Raw genomic sequence first — 25420 nt, forward strand, 5'->3', positions numbered from 1 at the left:
AGAGTCAGAATACGACTCAAAAATCACGCTCAGCTGTCAAATTTCCGACATTTGAGACATTTTGAAGACTGCAGGGGGGGTTTGGGCAAAATATGACCCATCGCCGTTTTCAGTAATTGGCATTTTTTCGGTATGAAACGTCGTAATTTGAAACTAAAAATAGGTGCAGAGAGTCAGAATTCGGCTCAAAAATCCAGCTCAGGAGTCAATTTTCCGACATTTCAGACATTTTAAAAACTGCAGGGGAGTTTGGGCAAACTATGACCCATCGCAGTTTACAGTAATTGGCATATTTTCGGTATGAAACGTCGTAATTGGAAACTGAAAATAGGCGCAGAGTCAGAATTCGGCTCAAAAAAAACGCTCAGGAGTCAAATTTCCGACATTTCAGACATTTTGAAAACTGCAGGGTGGTTTGGGCAAAATATGACCCATCGCCGTTTTCAGTAATTTGCATATTTTCGCTATGAAATGTCGTAATTTGAAACTGAAAATAGGTGCAGAGAGTCAGAATTCGGCTCAAAAATCACGCTCAGGAGTCAAATTTCCGACATTTCAGACATTTTGAAAACTGCAGGGGGGTTTTGGCAAAATATGACCCATTGCCGTTTACAGTAGTTGGCATATTTTCGGTATGAAACGTCGTAATTTGAAACTGAAAATAGGCGCAGAGAGTCAGAATACGGTTCAAAAATCACGCTCAGGAGTCAAATTTCCGACATTTGGAAAACTGCAGGGGGTTTGGGCAAAATATGACCCATCGCCGTTTTCAGTAATTGGTATATTTTCGGTATGAAACGTCGTAATTTGAAACTGAAAAAAGGCGCAGAGAGTCAGAAATCGGCTCAAAATCACGCTCAGGAGTCAAATTTCCGACATTTCAGACATTTTGAAAACTGCAGGGTGGTTTGGGCAAAATATGACCCATCGCCGTTTTCAGTAATTTGCATATTTTCGCTATGAAATGTCGTAATTTGAAACTGAAAATAGGTGCAGAGAGTCAGAATTTGGCTCAAAAATCACGCTCATGTGTCAAATTTCCGACATTTCAGACATTTTAAAAACTGCAGGGGGGTTTGGGCAAAATATGACCCTTTGCCGTTTTCAGTCATTGGCATATTTTCGGAATGAAACTTCGTAATTTGGAACTGAAAATAGGCGCAGAGAGTCAGAATACGACTCAAAAATCCCGCTCAGGAGTCAAATTTCCGACATTTCAGACATTTTGAAAACTGCAGGGGGGTTTGGGCAAAATATGACCCATCGCCGTTTTCAGTAATTAGCATTTTTTCGGTATGAAACGTCGTAATTTGAAACTAAAAATAGGTGCAGAGAGTCAGAATTCGACTCAAAAATCCCGCTCAGGAGTCAATTTTCCGACATTTCAGACATTTTAAAAACTGCAGGGGGGTTTGGGTAAACTATGACCCATCGCCGTTTACAGTAATTGGCATATTTTCGGTATGAAACGTCGTAATTGGAAACTGAAAATAGGCGCAGAGAGTCAGAATTCGGCTCAAACATCACGCTCAGAAGTCAAATTTCCGACATTTCAGACCTTTTGAAAACTGCAGGGGGGTTTGCGCAAAATATGACCCATCGCCGTTTTCAGTCATTGGCATATTTTCGGTATGAAACGTCGTAATTTGAAACTGAAAATAGGTGCAGAGAGTCAGAATTCGGTTCAAAAATCACGCTCAGGAGTCAAATTTCCGACATTTCGGACATTTTGAAAACTGCAGGGGGGTTTGGGCAAAATATGACCCATCGCCGTTTACAGTATTTGGCATATTTTCGGTATGAAACGTCGTAATTTGAAACTGAAAATAGGCGCAGAGTCAGAATTCGGCTCAAAAAACACGCTCAGGAGTCAAATTTCCGACATTTCAGACATTTTGAAAACTGCAGGGTGGTTTGGGCAAAATATGACCCATCGCCGTTTTCAGTAATTTCCATATTTTCGCTATGAAATGTCGTAATTTGAAACTGAAAATAGGTGCAGAGAGTCAGAATTCGGCTCAAAAATCACGCTCAGGAGTCAAATTAACGACATTTCAGACATTTTGAAAACTGCAGGGGGGTTTTGGCAAAATATGACCCATTGCCGTTTACAGTAGTTGGCATATTTTCGGTATGAAACGTCGTAATTTGAAACTGAAAATAGGCGCAGAGAGTCAGAATACGGTTCAAAAATCACGCTCAGGAGTCAAATTTCCGACATTTGGAAAACTGCAGGGGATTTGGGCAAAATATGACCCATCGCCGTTTACAGTAATTGGTATATTTTCGGTATGAAACGTCGGAATTTGAAACTGAAAAAAGGCGCAGAGAGTCAGAATTCGGCTCAAAATCACGCTCAGGAGTCAAATTTCCGACATTTCGGACATTTTGAAAACTGCAGGGGGGTTTGGGCAAAATATCACTTATCGCCGTTTACAGTAATTGGCATATTTTCGGAATGAAACGTCGTAATTTGAAACTGAAAATAGGCGCAGAGACTCAGAATACAGCTCAAAAATCACGCTCAGAAGTCAAATATCCGACATTTCAGATATTTTGAAAATTGCAGGGGGGTTTGGGCAAAATATGACCCATCGCCGTTTTCAGTAATTGGCATATTTTCGGTATGAAACGTCGTAATTTGAAACTGAAAATAGGTGCAGAGAGTCAGAATTCGGCTCAAAAATCACGCTAAGGAGTCAAATTTCCGACATTTCGGACATTTTGAAAACTGCAGGTGGGTTTGGGCAAAATATGAGCCATCGCCGTTTACAGTAATTGGTATATTTTCGGTATGAAACTTCGTAATTTGGAACTGAAAATAGGCGCAGAGAGTCAAAATACGACTCAAAAATCACACTCAGCTGTCAAATTTCCGACATTTCAGACATTTTGAAAACTGCAGGGGGGGGTTTGGGCAAAATATGACCCATCGTCGTTTTCAGTAATTGGCATTTTTTCGGTATGAAACGTCGTAATTTGAAACAAAAATAGGTGCAGAGAGTCAGAATTCGGCTCAAAAATCCCGCTCAGGAGTCAAATTTCCGACATTTCAGACATTTTGAAAACTGCAGGGGGGTTTGGGCAAAATATGACCCTTTGCCGTTTTCAGTCATTGGCATATTTTCGGTATGAAACTTCGTAATTTGAAACTGAAAATAGGTGCAGAGAGTCAGAATTCGGTTCAAAAATCACGCTCAGGAGTCAAATTTCCGACATTTCGGACATTTTGAAAACTGCAGGGGGGTTTGGGCAAAATATGACCCATCGCCGTTTACAGTATTTGGCATATTTTCGGTATGAAACGTCGTAATTTGAAACTGAAAATAGGCGCAGAGTCAGAATTCGGCTCAAAAAACACGCTCAGGAGTCAAATTTCCGACATTTAAGACATTTTGAAAACTGCAGGGTGGTTTGGGCAAAATATGACCCATCGCCGTTTTCAGTAATTTGCATATTTTCGCTATGAAATGTCGTAATTTGAAACTGAAAATAGGTGCAGAGAGTCAGAATTCGGCTCAAAAATCACGCTCAGGAGTCAAATTTCCGACATTTCAGACATTTTGAAAACTGCAGGGGGGTTTTGGCAAAATATGACCCATTGCCGTTTACAGTAGTTGGCATATTTTCGGTATGAAACGTCGTAATTTGAAACTGAAAATAGGCGCAGAGAGTCAGAATACGGTTCAAAAATCACGCTCAGGAGTCAAATTTCCGACATTTGGAAAACTGCAGGGGATTTGGGCAAAATATGACCCATCGCCGTTTACAGTAATTGGTATATTTTCGGTATGAAACGTCGTAATTTGAAACTGAAAAAAGGCGCAGAGAGTCAGAATTCGGCTCAAAATCACGCTCAGGAGTCAAATTTCCGACATTTCGGACATTTTGAAAACTGCAGGGGGGTTTGGGCAAAATATCACTTATCGCCGTTTACAGTAATTGGCATATTTTCGGAATGAAACGTCGTAATTTGAAACTGAAAATAGGCGCAGAGACTCAGAATACAGCTCAAAAATCACGCTCAGAAGTCAAATATCCGACATTTCAGATATTTTGAAAATTGTAGGGGGGTTTGGGCAAAATATGACCCATCGCCGTTTTCAGTAATTGGCATATTTTCGGTATGAAACGTCGTAATTTGAAACTGAAAATAGGTGCAGAGAGTCAGAATTCGGCTCAAAAATCACGCTAAGGAGTCAAATTTCCGACATTTCGGACATTTTGAAAACTGCAGGTGGGTTTGGGCAAAATATGAGCCATCGCCGTTTACAGTAATTGGTATATTTTCGGTATGAAACTTCGTAATTTGGAACTGAAAATAGGCGCAGAGAGTCAAAATACGACTCAAAAATCACACTCAGCTGTCAAATTTCCGACATTTCAGACATTTTGAAAACTGCAGGGGGGGTTTGGGCAAAATATGACCCATCGTCGTTTTCAGTAATTGGCATTTTTTCGGTATGAAACGTCGTAATTTGAAACAAAAATAGGTGCAGAGAGTCAGAATTCGGCTCAAAAATCCCGCTCAGGAGTCAAATTTCCGACATTTCAGACATTTTGAAAACTGCAGGGGGGGTTTGGGCAAAATATGACCCTTTGCCGTTTTCAGTCATTGGCATATTTTCGGTATGAAACTTCGTAATTTGGAACTGAAAATAGGCGCAGAGAGTCAGAATACGACTCAAAAATCACGCTCAGGAGTCAAATTTCCGACATTTCAGACATTTTGAAAACTGCAGGGGGGATTGGGCAAAATATGACCCATTGCTGTTTTCAGTAATTGGCATTTTTTCGGTATGAAACGTCGTAATTTGAAACTAAAAATAGGTGCAGAGAGTCAGAATTCGGCTCAAACATCACGCTCAGGAGTCAAATTTCCGACATTTCAGACCTTTAGAAAACTGCAGGGGGGTTGGGGCAAAATATGACCCATCGCCGTTTTCAGTCATTGGCATTTTTTCGGTATGAAACGTCGTAATTTGAAACTAAAAATAGGTGCAGAGAGTCAGAATTCGGCTCAAAAATCACGCTCAGGAGTCAAATTTCCGACATTTCAGACATTTTGAAAACTGCAGGGGGGTTTTGGCAAAATATGACCCATTGCCGTTTACAGTAGTTGGCATATTTTCGGTATGAAACGTCGTAATTTGAAACTGAAAATAGGCGCAGAGAGTCAGAATACGGTTCAAAAATCACGCTCAGGAGTCAAATTTCCGACATTTGGAAAACTGCAGGGGGTTTGGGCAAAATATGACCCATCGCCGTTTTCAGTAATTGGTATATTTTCGGTATGAAACGTCGTAATTTGAAACTGAAAAAAGGCGCAGAGAGTCAGAATTCGGCTCAAAATCACGCTCAGGAGTCAAATTTCCGACATTTCGGACATTTTGAAAACTGCAGGGGGGTTTGGGCAAAATATGACCCATCGCCGTTTTCAGTAATTGGCATATTTTCGGTATGAAACGTCGTAATTTGAAACTGAAAATAGGTGCAGAGAGTCAGAATTCGGCTCAAAAATCACGCTCAGGAGTCAAATTTCCGACATTTCGGACATTTTGAAAACTGCAGGGGGGTTTGGGCAAAATATGACCCATCGCCGTTTACAGTAATTGGCAAATTTTCCGTATGAAACTTCGTAATTTGGAACTGAAAATAGGCGCAGAGAGTCAGAATACGACTCAAAAATCACGCTCAGCTGTCAAATTTCCGACATTTGAGACATTTTGAAGACTGCAGGGGGGGTTTGGGCAAAATATGACCCATCGCCGTTTTCAGTAATTGGCATTTTTTCGGTATGAAACGTCGTAATTTGAAACTAAAAATAGGTGCAGAGAGTCAGAATTCGGCTCAAAAATCCAGCTCAGGAGTCAATTTTCCGACATTTCAGACATTTTAAAAACTGCAGGGGAGTTTGGGCAAACTATGACCCATCGCAGTTTACAGTAATTGGCATATTTTCGGTATGAAACGTCGTAATTGGAAACTGAAAATAGGCGCAGAGAGTCAGAATACGGCTCAAAAATCACGCTCAGGAGTCAAATTTCCGACATTTGGAAAACTGCAGGGGATTTGGGCAAAATATGACCCATCGCCGTTTACAGTAATTGGTATATTTTCGGTATGAAACGTCGTAATTTGAAACTGAAAAAAGGCGCAGAGAGTCAGAATTCGGCTCAAAATCACGCGCAGGAGTCAAATTTCCGACATTTCGGACATTTTGAAAACTGCAGGGGGGTTTGGGCAAAATATCACTTATCGCCGTTTACAGTAATTGGCATATTTTCGGAATGAAATGTCGTAATTTGAAACTGAAAATAGGCGCAGAGACTCAGAATACAGCTCAAAAATCACGTTCAGAAGTCAAATATCCGACATTTCAGATATTTTGAAAATTGCAGGGGGGTTTGGGCAAAATATGACCCATCGCCGTTTTCAGTAATTGGCATATTTTCGGTATGAAACGTCGTAATTTAAAACTGAAAATAGGTGCAGAGAGTCAGAATTCGGCTCAAAAATCACGCTAAGGAGTCAAATTTCCGACATTTCGGACATTTTGAAAACTGCAGGTGGGTTTGGGCAAAATATGAGCCATCGCCGTTTACAGTAATTGGTATATTTTCGGTATGAAACTTCGTAATTTGGAACTGAAAATAGGCGCAGAGAGTCAAAATACGACTCAAAAATCACACTCAGCTGTCAAATTTCCGACATTTCAGACATTTTGAAAACTGCAGGGGGGGTTTGGGCAAAATATGACCCATCGTCGTTTTCAGTAATTGGCATTTTTTCGGTATGAAACGTCGTAATTTGAAACAAAAATAGGTGCAGAGAGTCAGAATTCGGCTCAAAAATCCCGCTCAGGAGTCAAATTTCCGACATTTCAGACATTTTGAAAACTGCAGGGGGGTTTGGGCAAAATATGACCCATCGCCGTTTACAGTATTTAGCATATTTTCGGTATGAAACGTCGTAATTTGAAGCTGAAAATAGGCGCAGAGTCAGAATTCGGCTCAAAAAACACGCTCAGGAGTAAAATTTCCGACATTTCAGACATTTTGAAAACTGCAGGGTGGTTTGCGCAAAATATGACCCATCGCCGTTTACAGTAGTTGGCATATTTTCTGTATGAAACGTCGTAATTTGAAACTGAAAATAGGCGCAGAGAGTCAGAATACGGTTCAAAAATCACGCTCAGGAGTCAAATTTCCGACATTTGGAAAACTGCAGGGGGTTTGGGCAAAATATGACCCATCGCCGTTTTCAGTAATTGGTATATTTTCGGTATGAAACGTCGTAATTTGAAACTGAAAAAAGGCGCAGAGAGTCAGAATTCGGCTCAAAATCACGCTCAGGAGTCAAATTTCCGACATTTCGGACATTTTGAAAACTGCAGGGGGGTTTGGGCAAAATATGACCCATCGCCGTTTACAGTAATTGGCATATTTCCGGTATGAAATGTCGTAATTTGAAACTGAAAATAGGCGCAGAGACTCAGAATACAGCTCAAAAATCACGCTCAGAAGTCAAATTTCCGACATTTCAGACATTTTGAAAATTGCAGGGGGGTTTGGGCAAAATATGACCCATCGCCGTTTTCAGTAATTGGCATATTTTCGGTATGAAACGTCGTAATTTGAAACTGAAAATAGGTGCAGAGAGTCAGAATTCGGCTCAAAAATCACGCTCAGGAGTCAAATTTCCGACATTTCGGACATTTTGAAAACTGCAGGGGGGTTTGGGCAAAATATGACCCATCGCCGTTTACAGTAATTGGCAAATTTTCCGTATGAAACTTCGTAATTTGGAACTGAAAATAGGCGCAGAGAGTCAGAATACGACTCAAAAATCACGCTCAGCTGTCAAATTTCCGACATTTGAGACATTTTGAAGACTGCAGGGGGGGTTTGGGCAAAATATGACCCATCGCCGTTTTCAGTAATTGGCATTTTTTCGGTATGAAACGTCGTAATTTGAAACTAAAAATAGGTGCAGAGAGTCAGAATTCGGCTCAAAAATCCAGCTCAGGAGTCAATTTTCCGACATTTCAGACATTTTAAAAACTGCAGGGGAGTTTGGGCAAACTATGACCCATCGCAGTTTACAGTAATTGGCATATTTTCGGTATGAAACGTCGTAATTGGAAACTGAAAATAGGCGCAGAGAGTCAGAATACGGCTCAAAAATCACGCTCAGGAGTCAAATTTCCGACATTTGGAAAACTGCAGGGGATTTGGGCAAAATATGACCCATCGCCGTTTACAGTAATTGGTATATTTTCGGTATGAAACGTCGTAATTTGAAACTGAAAAAAGGCGCAGAGAGTCAGAATTCGGCTCAAAATCACGCTCAGGAGTCAAATTTCCGACATTTCGGACATTTTGAAAACTGCAGGGGGGTTTGGGCAAAATATCACTTATCGCCGTTTACAGTAATTGGCATATTTTCGGAATGAAATGTCGTAATTTGAAACTGAAAATAGGCGCAGAGACTCAGAATACAGCTCAAAAATCACGCTCAGAAGTCAAATATCCGACATTTCAGATATTTTGAAAATTGCAGGGGGGTTTGGGCAAAATATGACCCATCGCCGTTTTCAGTAATTGGCATATTTTCGGTATGAAACGTCGTAATTTAAAACTGAAAATAGGTGCAGAGAGTCAGAATTCGGCTCAAAAATCACGCTAAGGAGTCAAATTTCCGACATTTCGGACATTTTGAAAACTGCAGGTGGGTTTGGGCAAAATATGAGCCATCGCCGTTTACAGTAATTGGTATATTTTCGGTATGAAACTTCGTAATTTGGAACTGAAAATAGGCGCAGAGAGTCAAAATACGACTCAAAAATCACACTCAGCTGTCAAATTTCCGACATTTCAGACATTTTGAAAACTGCAGGGGGGGTTTGGGCAAAATATGACCCATCGTCGTTTTCAGTAATTGGCATTTTTTCGGTATGAAACGTCGTAATTTGAAACAAAAATAGGTGCAGAGAGTCAGAATTCGGCTCAAAAATCCCGCTCAGGAGTCAAATTTCCGACATTTCAGACATTTTGAAAACTGCAGGGGGGTTTGGGCAAAATATGACCCATCGCCGTTTACAGTATTTAGCATATTTTCGGTATGAAACGTCGTAATTTGAAGCTGAAAATAGGCGCAGAGTCAGAATTCGGCTCAAAAAACACGCTCAGGAGTAAAATTTCCGACATTTCAGACATTTTGAAAACTGCAGGGTGGTTTGCGCAAAATATGACCCATCGCCGTTTACAGTAGTTGGCATATTTTCGGTATGAAACGTCGTAATTTGAAACTGAAAATAGGCGCAGAGAGTCAGAATTCGGCTCAAAAATCACGCTCAGGAGTCAAATTTCCGACATTTCAGACATTTTGAAAACTGCAGGGGGGTTTTGGCAAAATATGACCCATTGCCGTTTACAGTAGTTGGCATATTTTCGGTATGAAACGTCGTAATTTGAAACTGAAAATAGGTGCAGAGAGTCAGAATACGGTTCAAAAATCACGCTCAGGAGTCAAATTTCCGACATTTGGAAAACTGCAGGGGGTTTGGGCAAAATATGACCCATCGCCGTTTTCAGTAATTGGTATATTTTCGGTATGAAACGTCGTAATTTGAAACTGAAAAAAGGCGCAGAGAGTCAGAATTCGGCTCAAAATCACGCTCAGGAGTCAAATTTCCGACATTTCGGACATTTTGAAAACTGCAGGGGAGTTTGGGCAAAATATGACCCATCGCCGTTTACAGTAATTGGCATATTTTCGGTATGAAATGTCGTAATTTGAAACTGAAAATAGGCGCAGAGACTCAGAATACAGCTCAAAAATCACGCTCAGAAGTCAAATTTCCGACATTTCAGACATTTTGAAAATTGCAGGGGGGTTTGGGCAAAATATGACCCATCGCCGTTTTCAGTAATTGGCATATTTTCGGTATGAAACGTCGTAATTTGAAACTGAAAATAGGTGCAGAGAGTCAGAATTCGGCTCAAAAATCACGCTCAGGAGTCAAATTTCCGACATTTCGGACATTTTGAAAACTGCAGGGGGGTTTGGGCAAAATATGACCCATCGCCGTTTACAGTAATTGGCAAATTTTCCGTATGAAACTTCGTAATTTGGAACTGAAAATAGGCGCAGAGAGTCAGAATACGACTCAAAAATCACGCTCAGCTGTCAAATTTCCGACATTTGAGACATTTTGAAGACTGCAGGGGGGGTTTGGGCAAAATATGACCCATCGCCGTTTTCAGTAATTGGCATTTTTTCGGTATGAAACGTCGTAATTTGAAACTAAAAATAGGTGCAGAGAGTCAGAATTCGGCTCAAAAATCCAGCTCAGGAGTCAATTTTCCGACATTTCAGACATTTTAAAAACTGCAGGGGAGTTTGGGCAAACTATGACCCATCGCAGTTTACAGTAATTGGCATATTTTCGGTATGAAACGTCGTAATTGGAAACTGAAAATAGGCGCAGAGAGTCAGAATACGGCTCAAAAATCACGCTCAGGAGTCAAATTTCCGACATTTGGAAAACTGCAGGGGATTTGGGCAAAATATGACCCATCGCCGTTTACAGTAATTGGTATATTTTCGGTATGAAACGTCGTAATTTGAAACTGAAAAAAGGCGCAGAGAGTCAGAATTCGGCTCAAAATCACGCTCAGGAGTCAAATTTCCGACATTTCGGACATTTTGAAAACTGCAGGGGGGTTTGGGCAAAATATCACTTATCGCCGTTTACAGTAATTGGCATATTTTCGGAATGAAATGTCGTAATTTGAAACTGAAAATAGGCGCAGAGACTCAGAATACAGCTCAAAAATCACGCTCAGAAGTCAAATATCCGACATTTCAGATATTTTGAAAATTGCAGGGGGGTTTGGGCAAAATATGACCCATCGCCGTTTTCAGTAATTGGCATATTTTCGGTATGAAACGTCGTAATTTGAAACTGAAAATAGGTGCAGAGAGTCAGAATTCGGCTCAAAAATCACGCTAAGGAGTCAAATTTCCGACATTTCGGACATTTTGAAAACTGCAGGTGGGTTTGGGCAAAATATGAGCCATCGGCGTTTACAGTAATTGGTATATTTTCGGTATGAAACTTCGTAATTTGGAACTGAAAATAGGCGCAGAGAGTCAAAATACGACTCAAAAATCACACTCAGCTGTCAAATTTCCGACATTTCAGACATTTTGAAAACTGCAGGGGGGGTTTGGGCAAAATATGACCCATCGTCGTTTTCAGTAATTGGCATTTTTTCGGTATGAAACGTCGTAATTTGAAACAAAAATAGGTGCAGAGAGACAGAATTCGGCTCAAAAATCCCGCTCAGGAGTCAAATTTCCGACATTTCAGACATTTTGAAAACTGCAGGGGGGTTTGGGCAAAATATGACCCATCGCCGTTTACAGTATTTAGCATATTTTCGGTATGAAACGTCGTAATTTGAAGCTGAAAATAGGCGCAGAGTCAGAATTCGGCTCAAAAAACACGCTCAGGAGTAAAATTTCCGACATTTCAGACATTTTGAAAACTGCAGGGTGGTTTGCGCAAAATATGACCCATCGCCGTTGACAGTAGTTGGCATATTTTCGGTATGAAACGTCGTAATTTGAAACTGAAAATAGGCGCAGAGAGTCAGAATTCGGCTCAAAAATCACGCTCAGGAGTCAAATTTCCGACATTTCAGACATTTTGAAAACTGCAGGGGGGTTTTGGCAAAATATGACCCATTGCCGTTTACAGTAGTTGGCATATTTTCGGTATGAAACGTCGTAATTTGAAACTGAAAATAGGCGCAGAGAGTCAGAATACGGTTCAAAAATCACGCTCAGGAGTCAAATTTCCGACATTTGGAAAACTGCAGGGGGTTTGGGCAAAATATGACCCATCGCCGTTTTCAGTAATTGGTATATTTTCGGTATGAAACGTCGTAATTTGAAACTGAAAAAAGGCGCAGAGAGTCAGAATTCGGCTCAAAATCACGCTCAGGAGTCAAATTTCCGACATTTCGGACATTTTGAAAACTGCAGGGGGGTTTGGGCAAAATATGACCCATCGCCGTTTACAGTAATTGGCATATTTTCGGTATGAAATGTCGTAATTTGAAACTGAAAATAGGCGCAGAGACTCAGAATACAGCTCAAAAATCACGCTCAGAAGTCAAATTTCCGACATTTCAGACATTTTGAAAATTGCAGGGGGGTTTGGGCAAAATATGACCCATCGCCGTTTTCAGTAATTGGCATATTTTCGGTATGAAACGTCGTAATTTGAAACTGAAAATAGGTGCAGAGAGTCAGAATTCGGCTCAAAAATCACGCTCAGGAGTCAAATTTCCGACATTTCGGACATTTTGAAAACTGCAGGGGGGTTTGGGCAAAATATGACCTATCGCCGTTTACAGTAATTGGCAAATTTTCCGTATGAAACTTCGTAATTTGGAACTGAAAATAGGCGCAGAGAGTCAGAATACGACTCAAAAATCACGCTCAGCTGTCAAATTTCCGACATTTGAGACATTTTGAAGACTGCAGGGGGGGTTTGGGCAAAATATGACCCATCGCCGTTTTCAGTAATTGGCATTTTTTCGGTATGAAACGTCGTAATTTGAAACTAAAAATAGGTGCAGAGAGTCAGAATTCGGCTCAAAAATCCCGCTCAGGAGTCAATTTTCCGACATTTCAGACATTTTGAAAACTGCAGGGGGGTTTGGGCAAAATATGACCCTTTGCCGTTTTCAGTCATTGGCATATTTTCGGTATGAAACTTCGTAATTTGGAACTGAAAATAGGCGCAGAAAGTCAGAATACGACTCAAAAATCACGCTCAGGAGTCAAATTTCCGACATTTCAGACATTTTGAAAACTGCAGGGGGGTTTTGGCAAAATATGACCCATTGCCGTTTACAGTAGTTGGCATATTTTCGGTATGAAACGTCGTAATTTGAAACTGAAAATAGGCGCAGAGAGTCAGGATACGGTTCAAAAATCACGCTCAGGAGTCAAATTTCCGACATTTGGAAAACTGCAGGGGGTTTGGGCAAAATATGACCCATCGCCGTTTTCAGTAATTGGTATATTTTCGGTATGAAACGTCGTAATTTGAAACTGAAAAAAGGCGCAGAGAGTCAGAATTTGGCTCAAAATCACGCTCAGGAGTCAAATTTCCGACATTTCAGACATTTTGAAAACTGCAGGGTGGTTTGGGCAAAATATGACCCATCGCCGTTTTCAGTAATTTGCATATTTTCGCTATGAAATGTCGTAATTTGAAACTGAAAATAGGTGCAGAGAGTCAGAATTCGGCTCAAAAATCACGATCAGGAGTCAAATTTCCGACATTTCAGACATTTTGAAAACTGCAGGGGGGTTTTGGCAAAATATGACCCATTGCCGTTTACAGTAGTTGGCATATTTTCGGTATGAAACGTCGTAATTTGAAACTGAAAATAGGCGCAGAGAGTCAGAATACGGTTCAAAAATCACGCTCAGGAGTCAAATTTCCGACATTTGGAAAACTGCAGGGGGTTTGGGCAAAATATGACCCATCGCCGTTTTCAGTAATTGGTATATTTTCGGTATGAAACGTCGTAATTTGAAACTGAAAAAAGGCGCAGAGAGTCAGAATTCGGCTCAAAATCACGCTCAGGAGTCAAATTTCCGACATTTCGGACATTTTGAAAACTGCAGGGGGGTTTGGGCAAAATATGACCCATCGCCGTTTACAGTAATTGGTATATTTTCGGTATGAAATGTCGTAATTTGAAACTGAAAATAGGCGCAGAGACTCAGAATACAGCTCAAAAATCACGCTCAGAAGTCAAATTTCCGACATTTCAGACATTTTGAAAATTGCAGGGGGGTTTGGGCAAAATATGACCCATCGCCGTTTTCAGTAATTGGCATATTTTCGGTATGAAACGTCGTAATTTGCAACTGAAAATAGGTGCAGAGAGTCAGAATTCGGCTCAAAAATCACGCTCAGGAGTCAAATTTCCGACATTTCGGACATTTTGAAAACTGCAGGGGGGTTTGGGCAAAATATGACCCATCGCCGTTTACAGTAATTGGCAAATTTTCCGTATGAAACTTCGTAATTTGGAACTGAAAATAGGCGCAGAGAGTCAGAATACGACTCAAAAATCACGCTCAGCTGTCAAATTTCCGACATTTGAGACATTTTGAAGACTGCAGGGGGGGTTTGGGCAAAATATGACCCATCGCCGTTTTCAGTAATTGGCATTTTTTCGGTATGAAACGTCGTAATTTGAAACTAAAAATAGGTGCAGAGAGTCAGAATTCGGCTCAAAAATCCCGCTCAGGAGTCAATTTTCCGACATTTCAGACATTTTAAAAACTGCAGGGGAGTTTGGGCAAACTATGACCCATCGCCGTTTACAGTAATTGGCATATTTTCGGTATGAAACGTCGTAATTGGAAACTGAAAATAGGCGCAGAGAGTCAGAATACGGCTCAAAAATCACGCTCAGGAGTCAAATTTCCGACATTTGGAAAACTGCAGGGGATTTGGGCAAAATATGACCCATCGCCGTTTACAGTAATTGGTATATTTTCGGTATGAAACGTCGTAATTTGAAACTGAAAAAAGGCGCAGAGAGTCAGAATTCGGCTCAAAATCACGCTCAGGAGTCAAATTTCCGACATTTCGGACATTTTGAAAACTGCAGGGGGGTTTGGGCAAAATATCACTTATCGCCGTTTACAGTAATTGGCATATTTTCGGAATGAAACGTCGTAATTTGAAACTGAAAATAGGCGCAGAGACTCAGAATACAGCTCAAAAATCACGCTCAGAAGTCAAATATCCGACATTTCAGATATTTTGAAAATTGCAGGGGGGTTTGGGCAAAATATGACCCATCGCCGTTTTCAGTAATTGGCATATTTTCGGTATGAAACGTCGTAATTTGAAACTGAAAATAGGTGCAGAGAGTCAGAATTCGGCTCAAAAATCACGCTAAGGAGTCAAATTTCCGACATTTCGGACATTTTGAAAACTGCAGGTGGGTTTGGGCAAAATATGAGCCATCGCCGTTTACAGTAATTGGTATATTTTCGGTATGAAACTTCGTAATTTGGAACTGAAAATAGGCGCAGAGAGTCAAAATACGACTCAAAAATCACACTCAGCTGTCAAATTTCCGACATTTCAGACATTTTGAAAACTGCAGGGGGGGTTTGGGCAAAATATGACCCATCGTCGTTTTCAGTAATTGGCATTTTTTCGGTATGAAACGTCGTAATTTGAAACAAAAATAGGTGCAGAGAGTCAGAATTCGGCTCAAAAATCCCGCTCAGGAGTCAAATTTCCGACATTTCAGACATTTTGAAAACTGCAGGGGGGTTTGGGCAAAATATGACCCTTTGCCGTTTTCAGTCATTGGCATATTTTCGGTATGAAACTTCGTAATTTGGAACTGAAAATAGGCGCAGAGAGTCAGAATACGACTCAAAAATCACGCTCAGGAGTCAAATTTCCGACATTTCAGACATTTTGAAAACTGCAGGGGGGATTGGGCAAAATATGACCCATCGCTGTTTTCAGTAATTGGCATTTTTTCGGTATGAAACGTCGTAATTTGAAACTAAAAATAGGTGCAGGGAGTCAGAATTCGGCTCAAACATCACGCTCAGGAGTCAAATTTCCGACATTTCAGACCTTTAGAAAACTGCAGGGGGGTTGGGGCAAAATATGACCCATCGCTGTTTTCAGTAATTGGCTTTTTTTCGGTATGAAACGTCGTAATTTGAAACTGAAAATAGATGCAGAGAGTCAGAATTCGGCTCAAAAATCACGCTCAGGAGTCAAATTTCCGACTTTTCGGACATTTTGAAAATTGCAGCGGGGTTTGGGCAAAATATGACCCATCGCCGTTTACAGTATTTAGCATATTTTCGGTATGAAACGTCGTAATTTGAAGCTGAAAATAGGCGCAGAGTCAGAATTCGGCTCAAAAAACACGCTCAGGAGTCAAATTTCCGACATTTCAGACATTTTGAAAACTGCAGGGTGGTTTGCGCAAAATATGACCCATCGCCGTTTACAGTAGTTGGCATATTTTCGGTATGAAACGTCATAATTTGAAACTGAAAATAGGCGCAGAGAGTCAGAATTCAGCTCAAAAATCACGCTCAGGAGTCAAATTTCCGACATTTCAGACATTTTGAAAACTGCAGGGGGGTTTTGGCAAAATATGACCCATTGCCGTTTACAGTAGTTGGCATATTTTCGGTATGAAACGTCGTAATTTGAAACTGAAAATAGGCGCAGAGAGTCAGAATACGGTTCAAAAATCACGCTCAGGAGTCAAATTTCCGACATTTGGAAAACTGCAGGGGGTTTGGGCAAAATATGACCCATCGCCGTTTTCAGTAATTGGTATATTTTCGGTATGAAACGTCGTAATTTGAAACTGAAAAAAGGCGCAGAGAGTCAGAATTCGGCTCAAAATCACGCTCAGGAGTCAAATTTCCGACATTTCGGACATTTTGAAAACTGCAGGGGGGTTTGGGCAAAATATGACCCATCGCCGTTTACAGTAATTGGCATATTTTCGGTATGAAATGTCGTAATTTGAAACTGAAAATAGGCGCAGAGACTCAGAATACAGCTCAAAAATCACGCTCAGAAGTCAAATTTCCGACATTTCAGACATTTTGAAAATTGCAGGGGGGTTTGGGCAAAATATGACCCATCGCCGTTTTCAGTAATTGGCATATTTTCGGTATGAAACTTCGTAATTTGGAACTGAAAATAGGCGCAGAGAGTCAGAATACGACTCAAAAATCACGCTCAGCTGTCAAATTTCCGACATTTGAGACATTTTGAAGACTGCAGGGGGGGTTTGGGCAAAATATGACCCATCGCCGTTTTCAGTAATTGGCATTTTTTCGGTATGAAACGTCGTAATTTGAAACTAAAAATATGTGCAGAGAGTCAGAATTCGGCTCAAAAATCCCGCTCAGGAGTCAATTTTCCGACATTTCAGACATTTTAAAAACTGCAGGGGAGTTTGGGCAAAATATGACCCATCGCCGTTTTCAGTAATTGGCATATTTTCGGTATGAAACTTCGTAATTTGAAACTAAAAATAGGCGCAGAGAGTCAGAATTCGGCTCAAAAATCACGCTCAGGAGTCAAATTTCCGACATTTCAGACATTTTGAAAACAGCAGGGGTGTTTCGGCAAAATATGACCCATCGCCGTTTTCAGTAATTGGCATATTTTCGGTATGAAACGTCGTAATTTGAAACTGAAAATAGGTGCAGAGAGTCAGAATTCGGCTCAAAAATCACGCTAAGGAGTCAAATTTCCGACATTTCGGACATTTTGAAAACTGCAGGTGGGTTTGGGCAAAATATGAGCCATCGCCGTTTACAGTAATTGGTATATTTTCGGTATGAAACTTCGTAATTTGGAACTGAAAATAGGCGCAGAGAGTCAAAATACGACTCAAAAATCACACTCAGCTGTCAAATTTCCGACATTTCAGACATTTTGAAAACTGCAGGGGGGGTTTGGGCAAAATATGACCCATCGTCGTTTTCAGTAATTGGCATTTTTTCGGTATGAAACGTCGTAATTTGAAACAAAAATAGGTGCAGAGAGTCAGAATTCGGCTCAAAAATCCCGCTCAGGAGTCAATTTTCCGACATTTCAGACATTTTAAAAACTGCAGGGGAGTTTGGGCAAACTATGACCCATCGCAGTTTACAGTAATTGGCATATTTTCGGTATGAAACGTCGTAATTGGAAACTGAAAATAGGCGCAGAGAGTCAGAATACGGCTCAAAAATCACGCTCAGGAGTCAAATTTCCGACATTTGGAAAACTGCAGGGGATTTGGGCAAAATATGACCCATCGCCGTTTACAGTAATTGGTATATTTTCGGTATGAAACGTCGTAATTTGAAACTGAAAAAAGGCGCAGAGAGTCAGAATTCGGCTCAAAATCACGCTCAGGAGTCAAATTTCCGACATTTCGGACATTTTGAAAACTGCAGGGGGGTTTGGGCAAAATATCACTTATCGCCGTTTACAGTAATTGGCATATTTTCGGAATGAAATGTCGTAATTTGAAACTGAAAATAGGCGCAGAGACTCAGAATACAGCTCAAAAATCACGCTCAGAAGTCAAATATCCGACATTTCAGATATTTTGAAAATTGCAGGGGGGTTTGGGCAAAATATGACCCATCGCCGTTTTCAGTAATTGGCATATTTTCGGTATGAAACGTCGTAATTTAAAACTGAAAATAGGTGCAGAGAGTCAGAATTCGGCTCAAAAATCACGCTAAGGAGTCAAATTTCCGACATTTCGGACATTTTGAAAACTGCAGGTGGGTTTGGGCAAAATATGAGCCATCGCCGTTTACAGTAATTGGTATATTTTCGGTATGAAACTTCGTAATTTGGAACTGAAAATAGGCACAGAGAGTCAAAATACGACTCAAAAATCACACTCAGCTGTCAAATTTCCGACATTTCAGACATTTTGAAAACTGCAGGGGGGGTTTGGGCAAAATATGACCCATCGTCGTTTTCAGTAATTGGCATTTTTTCGGTATGAAACGTCGTAATTTGAAACAAAAATAGGTGCAGAGAGTCAGAATTCGGCTCAAAAATCCCGCTCAGGAGTCAAATTTCCGACATTTCAGACATTTTGAAAACTGCAGGGGGGTTTGGGCAAAATATGACCCATCGCCGTTTACAGTATTTAGCATATTTTCGGTATGAAACGTCGTAATTTGAAGCTGAAAATAGGCGCAGAGTCAGAATTCGGCTCAAAAAACACGCTCAGGAGTAAAATTTCCGACATTTCAGACATTTTGAAAACTGCAGGGTGGTTTGCGCAAAATATGACCCATCGCCGTTTACAGTAGTTGGCATATTTTCGGTATGAAACGTCGTAATTTGAAACTGAAAATAGGCGCAGAGAGTCAGAATTCGGCTCAAAAATCACGCTCAGGAGTCAAATTTCCGACATTTCAGACATTTTGAAAACTGCAGGGGGGTTTTGGCAAAATATGACCCATTGCCGTTTACAGTAGTTGGCATATTTTCGGTATGAAACGTCGTAATTTGAAACTGAAAATAGGTGCAGAGAGTCAGAATACGGTTCAAAAATCACGCTCAGGAGTCAAATTTCCGACATTTGGAAAACTGCAGGGGGTTTGGGCAAAATATGACCCATCGCCGTTTTCAGTAATTGGTATATTTTCGGTATGAAACGTCGTAATTTGAAACTGAAAAAAGGCGCAGAGAGTCAGAATTCGGCTCAAAATCACGCTCAGGAGTCAAATTTCCGACATTTCGGACATTTTGAAAACTGCAGGGGAGTTTGGGCAAAATATGACCCATCGCCGTTTACAGTAATTGGCATATTTTCGGTATGAAATGTCGTAATTTGAAACTGAAAATAGGCGCAGAGACTCAGAATACAGCTCAAAAATCACGCTCAGAAGTCAAATTTCCGACATTTCAGACATTTTGAAAATTGCAGGGGGGTTTGGGCAAAATATGACCCATCGCCGTTTTCAGTAATTGGCATATTTTCGGTATGAAACGTCGTAATTTGAAACTGAAAATAGGTGCAGAGAGTCAGAATTCGGCTCAAAAATCACGCTCAGGAGTCAAATTTCCGACATTTCGGACATTTTGAAAACTGCAGGGGGGTTTGGGCAAAATATGACCCATCGCCGTTTACAGTAATTGGCAAATTTTCCGTATGAAACTTCGTAATTTGGAACTGAAAATAGGCGCAGAGAGTCAGAATACGACTCAAAAATCACGCTCAGCTGTCAAATTTCCGACATTTGAGACATTTTGAAGACTGCAGGGGGGGTTTGGGCAAAATATGACCCATCGCCGTTTTCAGTAATTGGCATTTTTTCGGTATGAAACGTCGTAATTTGAAACTAAAAATAGGTGCAGAGAGTCAGAATTCGGCTCAAAAATCCAGCTCAGGAGTCAATTTTCCGACATTTCAGACATTTTAAAAACTGCAGGGGAGTTTGGGCAAACTATGACCCATCGCAGTTTACAGTAATTGGCATATTTTCGGTATGAAACGTCGTAATTGGAAACTGAAAATAGGCGCAGAGAGTCAGAATACGGCTCAAAAATCACGCTCAGGAGTCAAATTTCCGACATTTGGAAAACTGCAGGGGATTTGGGCAAAATATGACCCATCGCCGTTTACAGTAATTGGTATATTTTCGGTATGAAACGTCGTAATTTGAAACTGAAAAAAGGCGCAGAGAGTCAGAATTCGGCTCAAAATCACGCTCAGGAGTCAAATTTCCGACATTTCGGACATTTTGAAAACTGCAGGGGGGTTTGGGCAAAATATCACTTATCGCCGTTTACAGTAATTGGCATATTTTCGGAATGAAATGTCGTAATTTGAAACTGAAAATAGGCGCAGAGACTCAGAATACAGCTCAAAAATCACGCTCAGAAGTCAAATATCCGACATTTCAGATATTTTGAAAATTGCAGGGGGGTTTGGGCAAAATATGACCCATCGCCGTTTTCAGTAATTGGCATATTTTCGGTATGAAACGTCGTAATTTGAAACTGAAAATAGGTGCAGAGAGTCAGAATTCGGCTCAAAAATCACGCTAAGGAGTCAAATTTCCGACATTTCGGACATTTTGAAAACTGCAGGTGGGTTTGGGCAAAATATGAGCCATCGCCGTTTACAGTAATTGGTATATTTTCGGTATGAAACTTCGTAATTTGGAACTGAAAATAGGCGCAGAGAGTCAAAATACGACTCAAAAATCACACTCAGCTGTCAAATTTCCGACATTTCAGACATTTTGAAAACTGCAGGGGGGGTTTGGGCAAAATATGACCCATCGTCGTTTTCAGTAATTGGCATTTTTTCGGTATGAAACGTCGTAATTTGAAACAAAAATAGGTGCAGAGAGTCAGAATTCGGCTCAAAAATCCCGCTCAGGAGTCAAATTTCCGACATTTCAGACATTTTGAAAACTGCAGGGGGGTTTGGGCAAAATATGACCCATCGCCGTTTACAGTATTTAGCATATTTTCGGTATGAAACGTCGTAATTTGAAGCTGAAAATAGGCGCAGAGTCAGAATTCGGCTCAAAAAACACGCTCAGGAGTAAAATTTCCGACATTTCAGACATTTTGAAAACTGCAGGGTGGTTTGCGCAAAATATGACCCATCGCCGTTGACAGTAGTTGGCATATTTTCGGTATGAAACGTCGTAATTTGAAACTGAAAATAGGCGCAGAGAGTCAGAATTCGGCTCAAAAATCACGCTCAGGAGTCAAATTTCCGACATTTCAGACATTTTGAAAACTGCAGGGGGGTTTTGGCAAAATATGACCCATTGCCGTTTACAGTAGTTGGCATATTTTCGGTATGAAACGTCGTAATTTGAAACTGAAAATAGGCGCAGAGAGTCAGAATACGGTTCAAAAATCACGCTCAGGAGTCAAATTTCCGACATTTGGAAAACTGCAGGGGGTTTGGGCAAAATATGACCCATCGCCGTTTTCAGTAATTGGTATATTTTCGGTATGAAACGTCGTAATTTGAAACTGAAAAAAGGCGCAGAGAGTCAGAATTCGGCTCAAAATCACGCTCAGGAGTCAAATTTCCGACATTTCGGACATTTTGAAAACTGCAGGGGGGTTTGGGCAAAATATGACCCATCGCCGTTTACAGTAATTGGCATATTTTCGGTATGAAATGTCGTAATTTGAAACTGAAAATAGGCGCAGAGACTCAGAATACAGCTCAAAAATCACGCTCAGAAGTCAAATTTCCGACATTTCAGACATTTTGAAAATTGCAGGGGGGTTTGGGCAAAATATGACCCATCGCCGTTTTCAGTAATTGGCATATTTTCGGTATGAAACGTCGTAATTTGAAACTGAAAATAGGTGCAGAGAGTCAGAATTCGGCTCAAAAATCACGCTCAGGAGTCAAATTTCCGACATTTCGGACATTTTGAAAACTGCAGGGGGGTTTGGGCAAAATATGACCTATCGCCGTTTACAGTAATTGGCAAATTTTCCGTATGAAACTTCGTAATTTGGAACTGAAAATAGGCGCAGAGAGTCAGAATACGACTCAAAAATCACGCTCAGCTGTCAAATTTCCGACATTTGAGACATTTTGAAGACTGCAGGGGGGGTTTGGGCAAAATATGACCCATCGCCGTTTTCAGTAATTGGCATTTTTTCGGTATGAAACGTCGTAATTTGAAACTAAAAATAGGTGCAGAGAGTCAGAATTCGGCTCAAAAATCCCGCTCAGGAGTCAATTTTCCGACATTTCAGACATTTTGAAAACTGCAGGGGGGTTTGGGCAAAATATGACCCTTTGCCGTTTTCAGTCATTGGCATATTTTCGGTATGAAACTTCGTAATTTGGAACTGAAAATAGGCGCAGAAAGTCAGAATACGACTCAAAAATCACGCTCAGGAGTCAAATTTCCGACATTTCAGACATTTTGAAAACTGCAGGGGGGTTTTGGCAAAATATGACCCATTGCCGTTTACAGTAGTTGGCATATTTTCGGTATGAAACGTCGTAATTTGAAACTGAAAATAGGCGCAGAGAGTCAGGATACGGTTCAAAAATCACGCTCAGGAGTCAAATTTCCGACATTTGGAAAACTGCAGGGGGTTTGGGCAAAATATGACCCATCGCCGTTTTCAGTAATTGGTATATTTTCGGTATGAAACGTCGTAATTTGAAACTGAAAAAAGGCGCAGAGAGTCAGAATTTGGCTCAAAATCACGCTCAGGAGTCAAATTTCCGACATTTCAGACATTTTGAAAACTGCAGGGTGGTTTGGGCAAAATATGACCCATCGCCGTTTTCAGTAATTTGCATATTTTCGCTATGAAATGTCGTAATTTGAAACTGAAAATAGGTGCAGAGAGTCAGAATTCGGCTCAAAAATCACGATCAGGAGTCAAATTTCCGACATTTCAGACATTTTGAAAACTGCAGGGGGGTTTTGGCAAAATATGACCCATTGCCGTTTACAGTAGTTGGCATATTTTCGGTATGAAACGTCGTAATTTGAAACTGAAAATAGGCGCAGAGAGTCAGAATACGGTTCAAAAATCACGCTCAGGAGTCAAATTTCCGACATTTGGAAAACTGCAGGGGGTTTGGGCAAAATATGACCCATCGCCGTTTTCAGTAATTGGTATATTTTCGGTATGAAACGTCGTAATTTGAAACTGAAAAAAGGCGCAGAGAGTCAGAATTCGGCTCAAAATCACGCTCAGGAGTCAAATTTCCGACATTTCGGACATTTTGAAAACTGCAGGGGGGTTTGGGCAAAATATGACCCATCGCCGTTTACAGTAATTGGCATATTTTCGGTATGAAATGTCGTAATTTGAAACTGAAAATAGGCGCAGAGACTCAGAATACAGCTCAAAAATCACGCTCAGAAGTCAAATTTCCGACATTTCAGACATTTTGAAAATTGCAGGGGGGTTTGGGCAAAATATGACCCATCGCCGTTTTCAGTAATTGGCATATTTTCGGTATGAAACGTCGTAATTTGCAACTGAAAATAGGTGCAGAGAGTCAGAATTCGGCTCAAAAATCACGCTCAGGAGTCAAATTTCCGACATTTCGGACATTTTGAAAACTGCAGGGGGGTTTGGGCAAAATATGACCCATCGCCGTTTACAGTAATTGGCAAATTTTCCGTATGAAACTTCGTAATTTGGAACTGAAAATAGGCGCAGAGAGTCAGAATACGACTCAAAAATCACGCTCAGCTGTCAAATTTCCGACATTTGAGACATTTTGAAGACTGCAGGGGGGGTTTGGGCAAAATATGACCCATCGCCGTTTTCAGTAATTGGCATTTTTTCGGTATGAAACGTCGTAATTTGAAACTAAAAATAGGTGCAGAGAGTCAGAATTCGGCTCAAAAATCCCGCTCAGGAGTCAATTTTCCGACATTTCAGACATTTTAAAAACTGCAGGGGAGTTTGGGCAAACTATGACCCATCGCCGTTTACAGTAATTGGCATATTTTCGGTATGAAACGTCGTAATTGGAAACTGAAAATAGGCGCAGAGAGTCAGAATACGGCTCAAAAATCACGCTCAGGAGTCAAATTTCCGACATTTGGAAAACTGCAGGGGATTTGGGCAAAATATGACCCATCGCCGTTTACAGTAATTGGTATATTTTCGGTATGAAACGTCGTAATTTGAAACTGAAAAAAGGCGCAGAGAGTCAGAATTCGGCTCAAAATCACGCTCAGGAGTCAAATTTCCGACATTTCGGACATTTTGAAAACTGCAGGGGGGTTTGGGCAAAATATCACTTATCGCCGTTTACAGTAATTGGCATATTTTCGGAATGAAACGTCGTAATTTGAAACTGAAAATAGGCGCAGAGACTCAGAATACAGCTCAAAAATCACGCTCAGAAGTCAAATATCCGACATTTCAGATATTTTGAAAATTGCAGGGGGGTTTGGGCAAAATATGACCCATCGCCGTTTTCAGTAATTGGCATATTTTCGGTATGAAACGTCGTAATTTGAAACTGAAAATAGGTGCAGAGAGTCAGAATTCGGCTCAAAAATCACGCTAAGGAGTCAAATTTCCGACATTTCGGACATTTTGAAAACTGCAGGTGGGTTTGGGCAAAATATGAGCCATCGCCGTTTACAGTAATTGGTATATTTTCGGTATGAAACTTCGTAATTTGGAACTGAAAATAGGCGCAGAGAGTCAAAATACGACTCAAAAATCACACTCAGCTGTCAAATTTCCGACATTTCAGACATTTTGAAAACTGCAGGGGGGGTTTGGGCAAAATATGACCCATCGTCGTTTTCAGTAATTGGCATTTTTTCGGTATGAAACGTCGTAATTTGAAACAAAAATAGGTGCAGAGAGTCAGAATTCGGCTCAAAAATCCCGCTCAGGAGTCAAATTTCCGACATTTCAGACATTTTGAAAACTGCAGGGGGGTTTGGGCAAAATATGACCCTTTGCCGTTTTCAGTCATTGGCATATTTTCGGTATGAAACTTCGTAATTTGGAACTGAAAATAGGCGCAGAGAGTCAGAATACGACTCAAAAATCACGCTCAGGAGTCAAATTTCCGACATTTCAGACATTTTGAAAACTGCAGGGGGGATTGGGCAAAATATGACCCATCGCTGTTTTCAGTAATTGGCATTTTTTCGGTATGAAACGTCGTAATTTGAAACTAAAAATAGGTGCAGGGAGTCAGAATTCGGCTCAAACATCACGCTCAGGAGTCAAATTTCCGACATTTCAGACCTTTAGAAAACTGCAGGGGGGTTGGGGCAAAATATGACCCATCGCTGTTTTCAGTAATTGGCT

This window comes from Procambarus clarkii, chromosome 89 (assembly GCF_040958095.1).
Source record: "Procambarus clarkii isolate CNS0578487 chromosome 89, FALCON_Pclarkii_2.0, whole genome shotgun sequence".
In the NCBI taxonomy this organism is placed as follows: domain Eukaryota; kingdom Metazoa; phylum Arthropoda; class Malacostraca; order Decapoda; family Cambaridae; genus Procambarus; species Procambarus clarkii.